The following is a 10879-nucleotide window of genomic DNA, read 5'->3' as shown; positions in this document are numbered from 1 at the left end:
GGCTCTGAGCTGTCAGCACAGAGCCAGACGCGGAGCTTGAACTCACAAACTGTGAGATCATGACCTGAGCTGAAGTCGGACACTCAATCACCTGAGCCACCCAGGCACCCCTGTCTTTTTGTTTTCTTAGAGGTGTCTTTTTTTTTAGTTTAGTTTTTTTTTTTTTTTTCATGCCCAGCGTGGAGTCAGATTCGGGGCTTGAACTCAAGACCCTAAGATCAAGACCTCAGATGAGATAAGGAGTCAGAAGACTGAGCCACCCAGGCACTCTCTTAGTGGTGTCTTTAGAAGCACAAACACTTTTAATTTTAATGAAGTCCAACTCATCAACTTTTTTTCTTTTATAGGCTCTTGTGGTGTCTTTATTTATTTCGAGAGAGAGAGAGAGAGAGATCGTGTGGGCAAGAGCAGGAGAAGGGCAGAGAGAGACAGAGAAAGAGAATCTTAATCAGGCTCCACACCATCAGTGCAGAGCCTGATGCAGGGCTTGAACCCACAAACCACAAGATCATGACCTGAGCTGAGATCAGGAGTTGGATACTCAACCTACTGAGCCCCTATTTTTTTTTTTTACTTTATTTATTTTGAGAGAGAGAGAGAGAGGGTGCAAGTAAGTGAGGGGCAGAGACAGAGAGGGAGAGAGAGAGAGAGAATCCCACAAGGGGCAGAGAGAGAAGTAGGGCTCACCCAAAGTGGGGCTTGTGTTCACCTGAAGTGGGCTGGAGCTCACCAAGTGCTGGACTCGAACTCACAAGCTGTGATATCATGACCTGAGCTGAAGTCAAATGCTTAATCGACTGAGCCACCCAGGTGCCCTGTGGTGTCTTTTTATTTTTAAGTTTTCATTTGCTTATTTTTTTAGTAATATCTACACCCAGCATGGGACTTGAACTCACCATCCAAGATCAAGAGTCTCATACTCTTCTGACTGAGCCAGCCAGGCACTTCTCTTTTGAGTGTCTTTTTAAAGAACTCTTTGCCTCTAGGTTGCAAAGGTTTTCTCCTATGCTTTCTTCTAAACATTTTATAGGTTTACATATAGGTCTATGACCCATTTGAGTTAATTTTTCTGTATGGTGTGAGCTAACAGTCTAAATTGACAGTTTGCATATGAATAGTCAATTGTCCTGGCACCATTTGTTGAAAAGATTGTCTTTCCTCCCACTGAATTCTCTTAGTAGCTTTGTAAAAATCAGTTAGCCATAAATGTAGGGGTTCTTTCTAGACTCTCAATACTATTCTATCAATTTATATGCCTTTGTCAATACCACACTGTCTTGATTACTGTAGGTTTTTGGAAAGTTTTGAAATTAGGTAGTAGAAGTTCTCCACCTTTGTTCTTTATTTTTGAGAGAGTGAGAGAGCACAAATGGGGGAGGGACAGAGAGAGAGGGTGACACAGAATCCGAAGCAAGCTCCAGGCTCTGAGCTGTCAGCACAGAACTGGACTCCATGAACCATGAGATCAAGACCTGAGCCAAAGTCAGATGCTTAACCAACGGAGCCATCCAGGTGCCCCAGGCTTCTCAATTTCTACAAAGCCCTCTGGGATTTTCTTAGGGATTTCTCTGGATCTATAGATCAATTTGGGGACAACTGGCATCTTACCAATATTGAGTCTTTCCTATTAGCATAAAAAGTTTCTCCATTTATTTTGGGGCGCCTGGGTGGCGCAGTCGGTTAAGCGTCCGACTTCAGCCGGGTCACGATCTCGCGGTCCGTGAGTTCGAGCCCCGCGTCAGGCTCTGGGCTGATGGCTCAGAGCCTGGAGCCTGTTTCTGATTCTGTGTCTCCCTCTCTCTCTGCCCCTCCCCCGTTCATGCTCTGTCTCTCTCTGTCCCAAAAATAAATAAAAAACGTTGGAAAAAAAATTAAAAAAAAAAAAAGTTTCTCCATTTATTTAGATCTTTAATTCCTCTCAGCAAAGTTTTTAGTGCACATATCTTGAGTTGCTTTTGTTAAATTTATTCTTAAGTATTTTATTCTTTTGGATACAATTGTCAATGCAATTGTTTTCTTAATTTTACTTTTGGATTGTTCATTGCTAGCATATAGAACTGCAATGGATTTTGTTTGTTGATTTTGTATCCTGAAACCTTGCTAAACTCACTAGTTTTAGTAGTTATTTTGTAATGGATTCCTTAGGATAGGATTCTCTACATAAAGGATCATGTTGTTTGTGAATAAATGTTTGGGGGCACCTGGGTGTATCAGTCAGTTAAGTGTCAGACCTTAGATTTCCACTCAGGTCATGATCTCATGGTCGTTGGATTTGAGCCAGGTGCCGGGCTCTGCGCTAACATCTCGGAGCCTGCTTGGGATTCTGTCTCTCCTTCTTCCTCTGCCCCTCCCTCCCTCTCTCTTTCTCTCTCTCTTAAAAATGAATAAACTTAAAAAAAAAAAGGTTCTCTCTCTCACTCTCTGTCCCTCTCCCCTGCTCACACACTATCTCTTTCTCTCTAAAAAAAAAATTTTTAAAGACAGTTTCAACTTGTTCCTCTCCAATGTGCATGCTTTTAATCCCCACTCCATTTCTTTTTCTTTCTTTTTTTTTTGGCTGATTGCACAGGCTAGAACCTCCATTACAGTGTAGATTAGAAATGGCAAGAGCACACCTCTCACTTTGTTCCTGAAACTGGTGAAATAAACTTTTCCTTCACTTCAAATAAGAAGCTCGGGGCACCTGGGTGGCTTAGTTGGTTAGGCGTTCGACTTCAGCTCAGGTCATAATCTCACAGTTGGTGAGTTCGAGCCCCACACTGGGCTCCCTGCTGACTGCGTGGAGCCTGCTTAGGATTCTCTCTCTCTCTCTCTCTCTTTCTCTGCCCCTCTCCCGCTTGTGCTCTGTCTCTCTCTCTCTCTCTCAAAAATGAATAAACGTTAAAAAAAAATTTTTTTCTTAGGGGCGCCTGGGTGGCTCAGTCGGTTAAGCGTCTGACTTCGGCTCAGGTCGTGATCTCGCGGTCCGTGGGTTCGAGCCCCGCGTCGGGCTCTGTGCCGACCGCTCAGAGCCTGGAGCCTGTTTCAGATTCTGTGTCTTCCTCTTTCTCTGACCCTCCCCTGTTCATGCTCTCTCTCTGTCTCAAAAATAAATAAATATTAAAAAAAATTTTTTTTTAATTTTTTTAAAAACCCAGGATGCTCAATGCTGGGGCGCCTGGGTAGCTCAGTCAGTCAAGCGTTCCGCTCAGGTCATGATCTCATGGTTCCTGAGTTCGAGCCCCACACCGGCTCTGCACTATCAGTGCTTCAGATTCTCTGTCTCCCTCTCTCTCTCTCTCTGCCCCTCCCCCACTTTCTCTCTCTCTCTCAAAAATAAATAAACATTAAAAAATAAGCTTGATGCAAAGATATTTTTTGATGACGTTTGAACAACAGCAAGGGGTTACTTAAAAATGCCCCTTTCCAATTTTATGTTAGTGTTATATATAAATCTAAGAATTGTCTATTAGCTGACTTTGCTGCATAACAAACAGTCCCCAAACTTAATGACTTAAAACAATAAACATTTAATTATTTCTCGTGATTCTGTGGGTTAGCTGAGTGGTTCTGGTGTGGGCCAGCTCCATTGGGGCTGGAGGGTAGAGGATGGCCTTGCTCATGTATCTGGCAATTGGCAGGCTGTTCAGTCTAAGAGGAGCTGTTATGCCCAGAATTCATGATCCCCAAAGACCACTAGGGAGCCGAGTCCGATGCAAAAGCAAAGAGCCTTTATTCGAGCTAGCTCGAGCTCAATCCCCTACCTGCACCGACGCAGCGGTGACATATCAGAGAGAGAGAGAGCGAGTTTCAAAAGGACAAAGGTTTTATTGGGGCCTAGGGGCAGTTGGTGAGGTAATGGCTATGGCCATTGGCTGGGGAAGGGTCCTGGGGAAGGGTCCGAGTCCTGTTAGGCAGGTGAGAGGGTGGGTTACTCAAGGGGAGGAGGTGTGGTCAAGGTGAAGGACACAGAACAAGATGGAGTCAGCCGGCGTAGGCCCGCCCTTTCAGAGCATCTATTGGCTTGGCACAACTCTGCTCCAGCAGGCTAGCCTGGGCTCAGGGTTCCCAAGAGCAGCATTCATAAGCATGTCTCAAGCCTCTGCTTGCATCACGTTTGCTACTGTCTTATAGGCCAAAGTAAGTCTTAAAGCCAGCTTACATTCAAGGGTGAAGAAATAGATTCTACCTCTTGATGGGAGAAGCTATAAAGCCGCAGGGCACAGGGGTGTGGAAACAGGGAAGAGTGGAGATTTGGGGCCATTTCTACGATCTATCACAAATAGGTTTGATCTCTAACCATTGAATACTTACAGGCCTCTGGATGTTACTTACATTGATTATGAATTTTATGTATGTCAACCCCGAGTGTGCAGGGATAAAGCCTATAATTTAACTAAAGTTTCCTTGGTTATGTTTGGCACAAATTAATTTTTCTCCAAATCATCTGATCTTCAGTGTGATGCAGAATTGGAGCATAGGAAAGAAACTGCTTGGTGCGTCTGGTTGGCTTCTAAAGTCATATTCAGATTAGAAGCAATCAAGGACCATTAGGGAACTCCTTGGGAAAACAAAGGCCTTGACTTCAGAGGCAAACCCTTAGGTTGACTGGGGCAACTGGATGAGGCTGAAACTTCCTGTAACTTCCCCCCAAGGCTCACCTGGGTGTTGGCCTGGACTCTCCTAAAATGCTCTGCATACAGTTCTGTTAACAGAAATATTTCTACTCTGCAATGAGCAATGAAGTTACAGGAATTAGCTTTGTAGCCCAGCTGGATATTATATAATCATTTTTAAAGGATTTTGTTTTTTATTTCTTTTAATTGTTTTTTTCAAATTTTTTGTTTATTTTTGGAGAGAGCGAGAGTGGGGGAGGGGCAGAGAGGGGTCCAAGACAGAGGAACCAAAGCGGGCTCTGTGCTGATAGGGTGACAGCAGTGAGCCCAATGCAGGGCTCCAACTCACGAACAGTGAGGTCACTATCTGAGCTGAAGTTGGATGCTCAACGGACTGAGCCACCCAGGCGCCCCTGTTGTTTTTTTTTTAAGTAGGATCTGCACTCAACATGGGGCTTGAACTTATGACCCTGAGATCAAGAGTCACATACTCTACTTGACTGAGCCAGCCGGGCTCCCCTTTCACAATCATTTTAAGAATTATGTAGTAGCTTGTCAATGGGTTCAGGCAGCTTGGTGTGATTGAAGAAACTGGGGTTGGAAGGATTAAAGAAGCAAACTGCAGCCTGATCCACCCAGTCTGTCTGTTTTGCCTTCCCATCAGCATCTCCAGTCTGACCAGGGCTTGTATAAACCCTCTTTGCATAAACAAAATCATTGAAATGGTTGGGCTTTCTCCAACGTGTAACAGAACATGTTAGAAGAATAAAGGACAGGAAAACCACATGATCAGGGTGCCTGGCTGGCTCAGTTGGTGGAGTGTGCAACACTTGTTCTTGGGGTTGTGAATTCAGGCCCCATGTTGGGTGTAGAAAGTTTACTTAAAAAATTTTTTTTAAGGGGCGCCTAGGTGGCTCAGCCCATTAAGTGCCTGACTCTTGATTTCAGCTCAGGTCATGAGCTCATGGTTCGTAAGCCTCACATTGGTCTCTGCACTGTAAGCTTGGAGCCTGCTTGTGATTCTCTCTCTGCCTGTCCTGTACACGCACACACACACACACACACACACACTCTCTCTCTCTCTCAAAATAAATAAATAAATAATTTAAAAAAAGAAAAAGAAAACCTAATTTCTTTAAATGGGGGAAAGATTTGAATAGATATGCTACCAAAGGGGTTATAAGGATGGCAAATAAGCTCTTAAAAAAATATTCAGGGGTGCCAAGGTGGTTCAGTCGGTTAAGCATCCCACTCTTGATTTCAGCTCAAGTCATGATTTCACAGTTGGTGGGTTCGAGCCCCAAGTAGAGCTCTGCACTCACAGTGTAGAGCCTGCTTGGGATTCTCTCTCTCCCTCTCTCTACGCACCTCCACTGCTCTCTCTCTCTCAAAATTAATAAATGAAACTTAAAATTTTTTTCAAGTCTTAAATAAAAGAAAATCACATGACCATCTCAATAGATACAGAAAAGACATTTGACAAAATCCAACACCCTTTCATGATAAAAAAGTCAACAAACTAGGAATAGAAATGATTTTCCTCAACCTGATAAGGGCATTTACCAAAAAATACACAGCTTACATCATAATGGTGAAAGACTGAATGGTTTCATCCTAAGATTGGGAGGAAGGCCAGGATGTCCACTCTAACCATTCTATTGGACATAGTAATACATTGTTAAGTAGTGCAATTAAGGAAAAAAAAGTAAAAGGCATACAGATTGGAAAGGAAGAAATTAAACTGCTTCTATTCACAGACAACAGAATTGTCTATGTACAAAGTCTCAAGGAGTCTACAAAAGATAAACAAACAAAAAAACCCCTCCTATAACTAATAAGTAAGCTTAGCATGGTCTTAGTGTACAAGGTCAACAAACAAAAATCAATCACATTGGAAACCAATGTGGAATTGGAAACCAAAGAAATGTACAACAGCTCCAACAAAAATGAAATACGGTAAACCGTGGTTTGCGGGCATAATTAGTTCTGGAAACATGGTTGTAATCCAAAGCACTTGTATATAAAAATGAATTTCCCATTGGCCCACTATGTGAAATTTAGCATCACATACTACTCATATTGTAAGACATCACTCGCTTATCAAGTTAAAATTTATTAGAAATGTTTGTCTTGTGGAACACTTGCAGAACAAGTTACTCACAATGCAAGGTTTTACCGTACTTAGTTATAAACCTAATAAAACATGTACAGGGAATATATGGTGTAAACTACAAAATGTTGGTGAAAGAAATCAAGAACAGCTCAATAAATGGAGAGGCATGTTGTGTTCAGTGACTGGAAGACTTAACACAGTAAAGATGTCAGCTCTCTCCAAAGTGATCTAAATATATGATGCAATACCAATCAAAATCCCAGCAGGAGTGGTTAAGTGTCCGACTTCAGTTCAGGTCATGATCTCATGGCTTGTGGGTTCGAGCCCCACGTCAGGCTCTGTGCTGACAGTTCAGAGCCTGGAGCTGCTTCAGATTCTGTGCCTCCCTCTCTCTCTGCCCCTCCCCTGCTCATGCCCTGTCTCTCTCTGTCTCAAAAATAAATAAACGTTAAAAAAATCCCAGCAGGAGTTTGTGTAAATATAGACAAACTGATTCTAAAATTTATATGGAGGACAAAGGAACTAGAGTAGCTAACATAATTTTGAGAAGCAAGAAAAAAGTTGGAGGAATCACACTACCCAATTTTTGAAATTAAATTAAAAATTTTTTTTTCTTAGAGAGAGAGAGAGAGATTGTGCAAGCAGGGGAGAGGGGCAAGGGAAGAGAGAAAGAATCCTAAGTAGGTTCCATGCTCAGTGCAGAGGCTGACACGGGGTTTGATCCCACAACCTTGGGATCATGACCTGAGCCAAAATCAAGAGTTGGATATTCAACCCACTGAGCCTTCCAGGTGCCCCCACACTACTCAATTTTTAAAATTATGATAAAACTACAGTTCACAAGCCTGGTTCAGCAGGTAGAGCATGTGACTCTTGATCTCAGGGTCCTGAGTTCAAGCCCCACCTTGGGCATGGAGCCTACTTAAAACAAAACTACAGTACCCAAGACAGTGTGCTATTGCCAAAGGAACAGGCACATAGATCAATGGAGCAGAAGAGTTCAGAAATACACTCACACAAATACTGACATTTTATTTTTGACAAATATGCAAAAGAAATTCAGTGGAGGCAGGAGAGTCTTTTCAACAAGATGTTAGAACCATTGCTTTTGCACAGGGAAGGAAACAGTCACCAAAACTAAAAGGCAATCTACGGAATGGGAGACTATATTTGCAACCTCATAAAGTGTTTGTATCCAAAATCTATAAAAAACTTACACAACTCAGGGCACCTGGGCGGCTTAGTCGGTTAAGTGTCTGACTTCAGCTCGGGTCGTGATCTCGCGGTCTGTGGGTTTTAGCCCTGCATCAGGCTCTGCTGACAGCTCAGAGACTGGAGCCTGCTTTCAGATTTTGTCTCCCTCTCTCTCTGCCCCTCCCCCACTCCCACTCTCTCTCTCAAAAATAAAATAAAAACATTAAAAAAAAGAACTTACACAACTCAACACCCAAAGTACAAATAATCCAATTTTAAAAATGGGCAGAAGACATAAACAGACATTTCTCCAAAGAATACATACAGATGGCCAACAGACTTACGAAAAAATGCTCAACAGCACTCATCATCAGGGAAGTGCAAATCAAACCATGAGATATCACACCTGTCAGAATGGCTAAAATAAACACAAAAAACAACAAATATCAGCAAGAATGTGGAGACAAAGGAAATATCATGTGCTGTTGGTGGGAACGCAAAACGGTGTAGCCAGTATGGAGGTTCCTCAAAAAGTTAAAGATAGAACTACTCTACAATCCAGCAACCACACTACTGTGTATTTACCCAAAGAACATAAAAACACTAATTCAAAGGGACACATACATCCCTATGTTTATAGCAGCATTATTTACAATAATGGAAGCAGCCCCAATAATGGAAGCAGAATTTATATATATATAAATTCAGCCATAATAAAGTGAAATCTTGTTATTTGCAACAACATGGATGGAGCTAGAGAGTATCGTGCTGAACAAAATAAGTCAATCAGAGGTAAACATACCATATGATCTCACTCATATATCAAATTTAAGAAACAAACAAAAGAGCAAAGGGCAAAAAAAGAGAGGCAAATCAAGAAACAGACTCTTCAGGGCACCTGGGTCGCTCAGTCATTAAGCATCTGACTTCGGCTCAGGTCACAATTTCACAGGTTCGTGAGCTTGATCCCCGAATCAGGTGAATTTGAGCCCTACTTCAGGTGAGCATGAGTCCCTCTTTGGGTGAGCCCTGCTTCTCTCTCTCTCTCTCTGCCCCTCTCTCACTTGTGCCCTCTCTCCCAAAAAAAGAAAAAGAAAAGAAAAGAAAAGAAAAAAAGAAAAGAAAAGAAAAGAAAAGAAAAGAAAAGAAAAGGGACTCTTCACTATAGAGAACAAATGGATCCTTACCAGAGGGGAGGTGGGTGGGGGGATGGGTGAAATAGGTGATAGGGGTTAGGGAGGGCATTTGTCGTGATGAGCACTGGGTGTTGTATGGAAGTGTTGAATCACTATATTGTACATCTGAAACTAATATAACACTGTATGTTAGCTATACTGGAATTAAAAGAAAAAACGTGGGTGTTTCTGGCTGGCTTAGTCGGTAGAGCATGATCTCCAGGTCATGAGTTCAAGCCCCACATTGGGCATAGAGATTACTTAATTAAAAAAAAAAAACAACCTCTGTAATTATACTTTATTTTTTTAGAAGTGGTTACAGTCACTTTTTTTAAGTTTATTTATTTTGAGAGAGAGAGAAATTGTGAGCAGGGGTAGGGGCAGAGAGAGAGGGAGAGAGATAGAATCCCAAGCAGGCTCCACTGGGGCTTGAACTCACAAACCACGAGATCATGACCTGAGCCAAAATCAGGAGTCGAACACACAGTCGAAGAGCCACCCAGGCACCTCTGTAATTATATATATTTTTAAAAGTGTTGGGTGGCTCAGTCAGTTGAGCATCTGACTGTTGATTTCGGCTCATTCATGAGTTTGTGGTTTGTGAGTTCAAGCCCCAGTGAAGCCTGCTTGGGATTTTCTCTCTCTCTCTCTCTCTCTCTCTCTCTCTCTCTCTCTGTCACTCCCCCACTTGCTCTCTCTCTCTCTCTCTCAAAATAAATAAGTAAACTTTTAAAAAAGTGTTGGAACAATTGCTCATCCATATGTGAAAAATGAACCGCAATGAAAACCTCACCCTTTATACAAGAATTAATGAAAAGTGAGTGGATCACAGATCTATATGTCAAACATAAAACAATCAAACTTTTAAAAGAAGACGTGGGAGAAAATCTTTGTAACCAGGAATTAGGTGAAGAGTTCTTAATTTTTTTTTTTCATCGTTTTTTTATTTATTTTTGGGACAGAGAGAGACAGAGCATGAATGGGGGAGGGGCAGAGAGAGAGGGAGACACAGAATCGGAAACAGGCTCCAGGCTCCGAGCCGTGCCGTCAGCCCAGAGCCTGACGCGGGGCTCGAACTCACGGACCGCAAGATCGTGACCTGGCTGAAGTCGGACGCTTAACCGACTGCGCCACCCAGGCGCCCCGGTGAAGAGTTCTTAGACATGACACCAAACATATGATCCATAATAGAAAAAAAATGATTAAATTTGACTTCATCAAAATTAAAACTTTTGCTTTGTGAGAGACACTGTTAAAAGAATGCAAACACAGGGACACCTGGGTGGCTCAGTTAAGTGTCTGACTCTTGATTTCTTCTCAGGTCATGATCTCAGGGTCATGAAATAGAGCCCTGCTGCAGACTCCACAATGTCAGCTAGGAGCCTGCTTGTGATTCTCTGTCTCTGCCCCTCCTGTGCACTCTCTCTCTCAAAATAAATACATAAAAACTTAAAAAAAAAAAAAAAAAGAAGAAAGGAAGCCTAATTTCTTTAATTAAGGAAAAGATTTTAATAGATATGTTACCAAAGGGCTTATAAGGATAGTAAGTAACCTCTTTAAAAATGTTCAGGGGGTGCTTGGTTGGATAGCTCAGTTGGTTAAATGTCCAACTTCGGCTCAGGTCATGGTTTCACAGTTGGTGAGTTCGAGCCCCGCATAGGGCTCTGTGGTAACAGCTCAGAGCCTGGAGCCTCCTTTGGATTCTGTGTGTGTGCGTGTCTCTCTGTGCCACTCCCCTGCTCATATTCTGTCTCTCTCTCTAAAAAATGAATAAACATTAAAATTTTTTTTTAATCTTCAGG

At 42.3% G+C, this 10879-nt stretch overlaps 1 non-coding gene across 1 annotated transcript; it reads left to right on the top strand.

Annotated features, from left to right (window-relative positions):
• The first annotated feature begins 2907 nt into the window (after nt 1-2907).
• TRNAR-UCG (transfer RNA arginine (anticodon UCG)) lies at nt 2908-2992 on the top strand. Its single transcript has one exon. It is a non-coding gene; the product is annotated as a tRNA-Arg (tRNA).
• Nucleotides 2993-10879: the final 7887 nt, after the last annotated feature.

Source organism: Neofelis nebulosa, chromosome X (assembly GCF_028018385.1).
Source record: "Neofelis nebulosa isolate mNeoNeb1 chromosome X, mNeoNeb1.pri, whole genome shotgun sequence".
NCBI lineage: Eukaryota > Metazoa > Chordata > Mammalia > Carnivora > Felidae > Neofelis > Neofelis nebulosa.
Note: the sequence above shows the minus strand (reverse complement) of the source record. Positions and strands in the feature narration are given on the sequence as shown.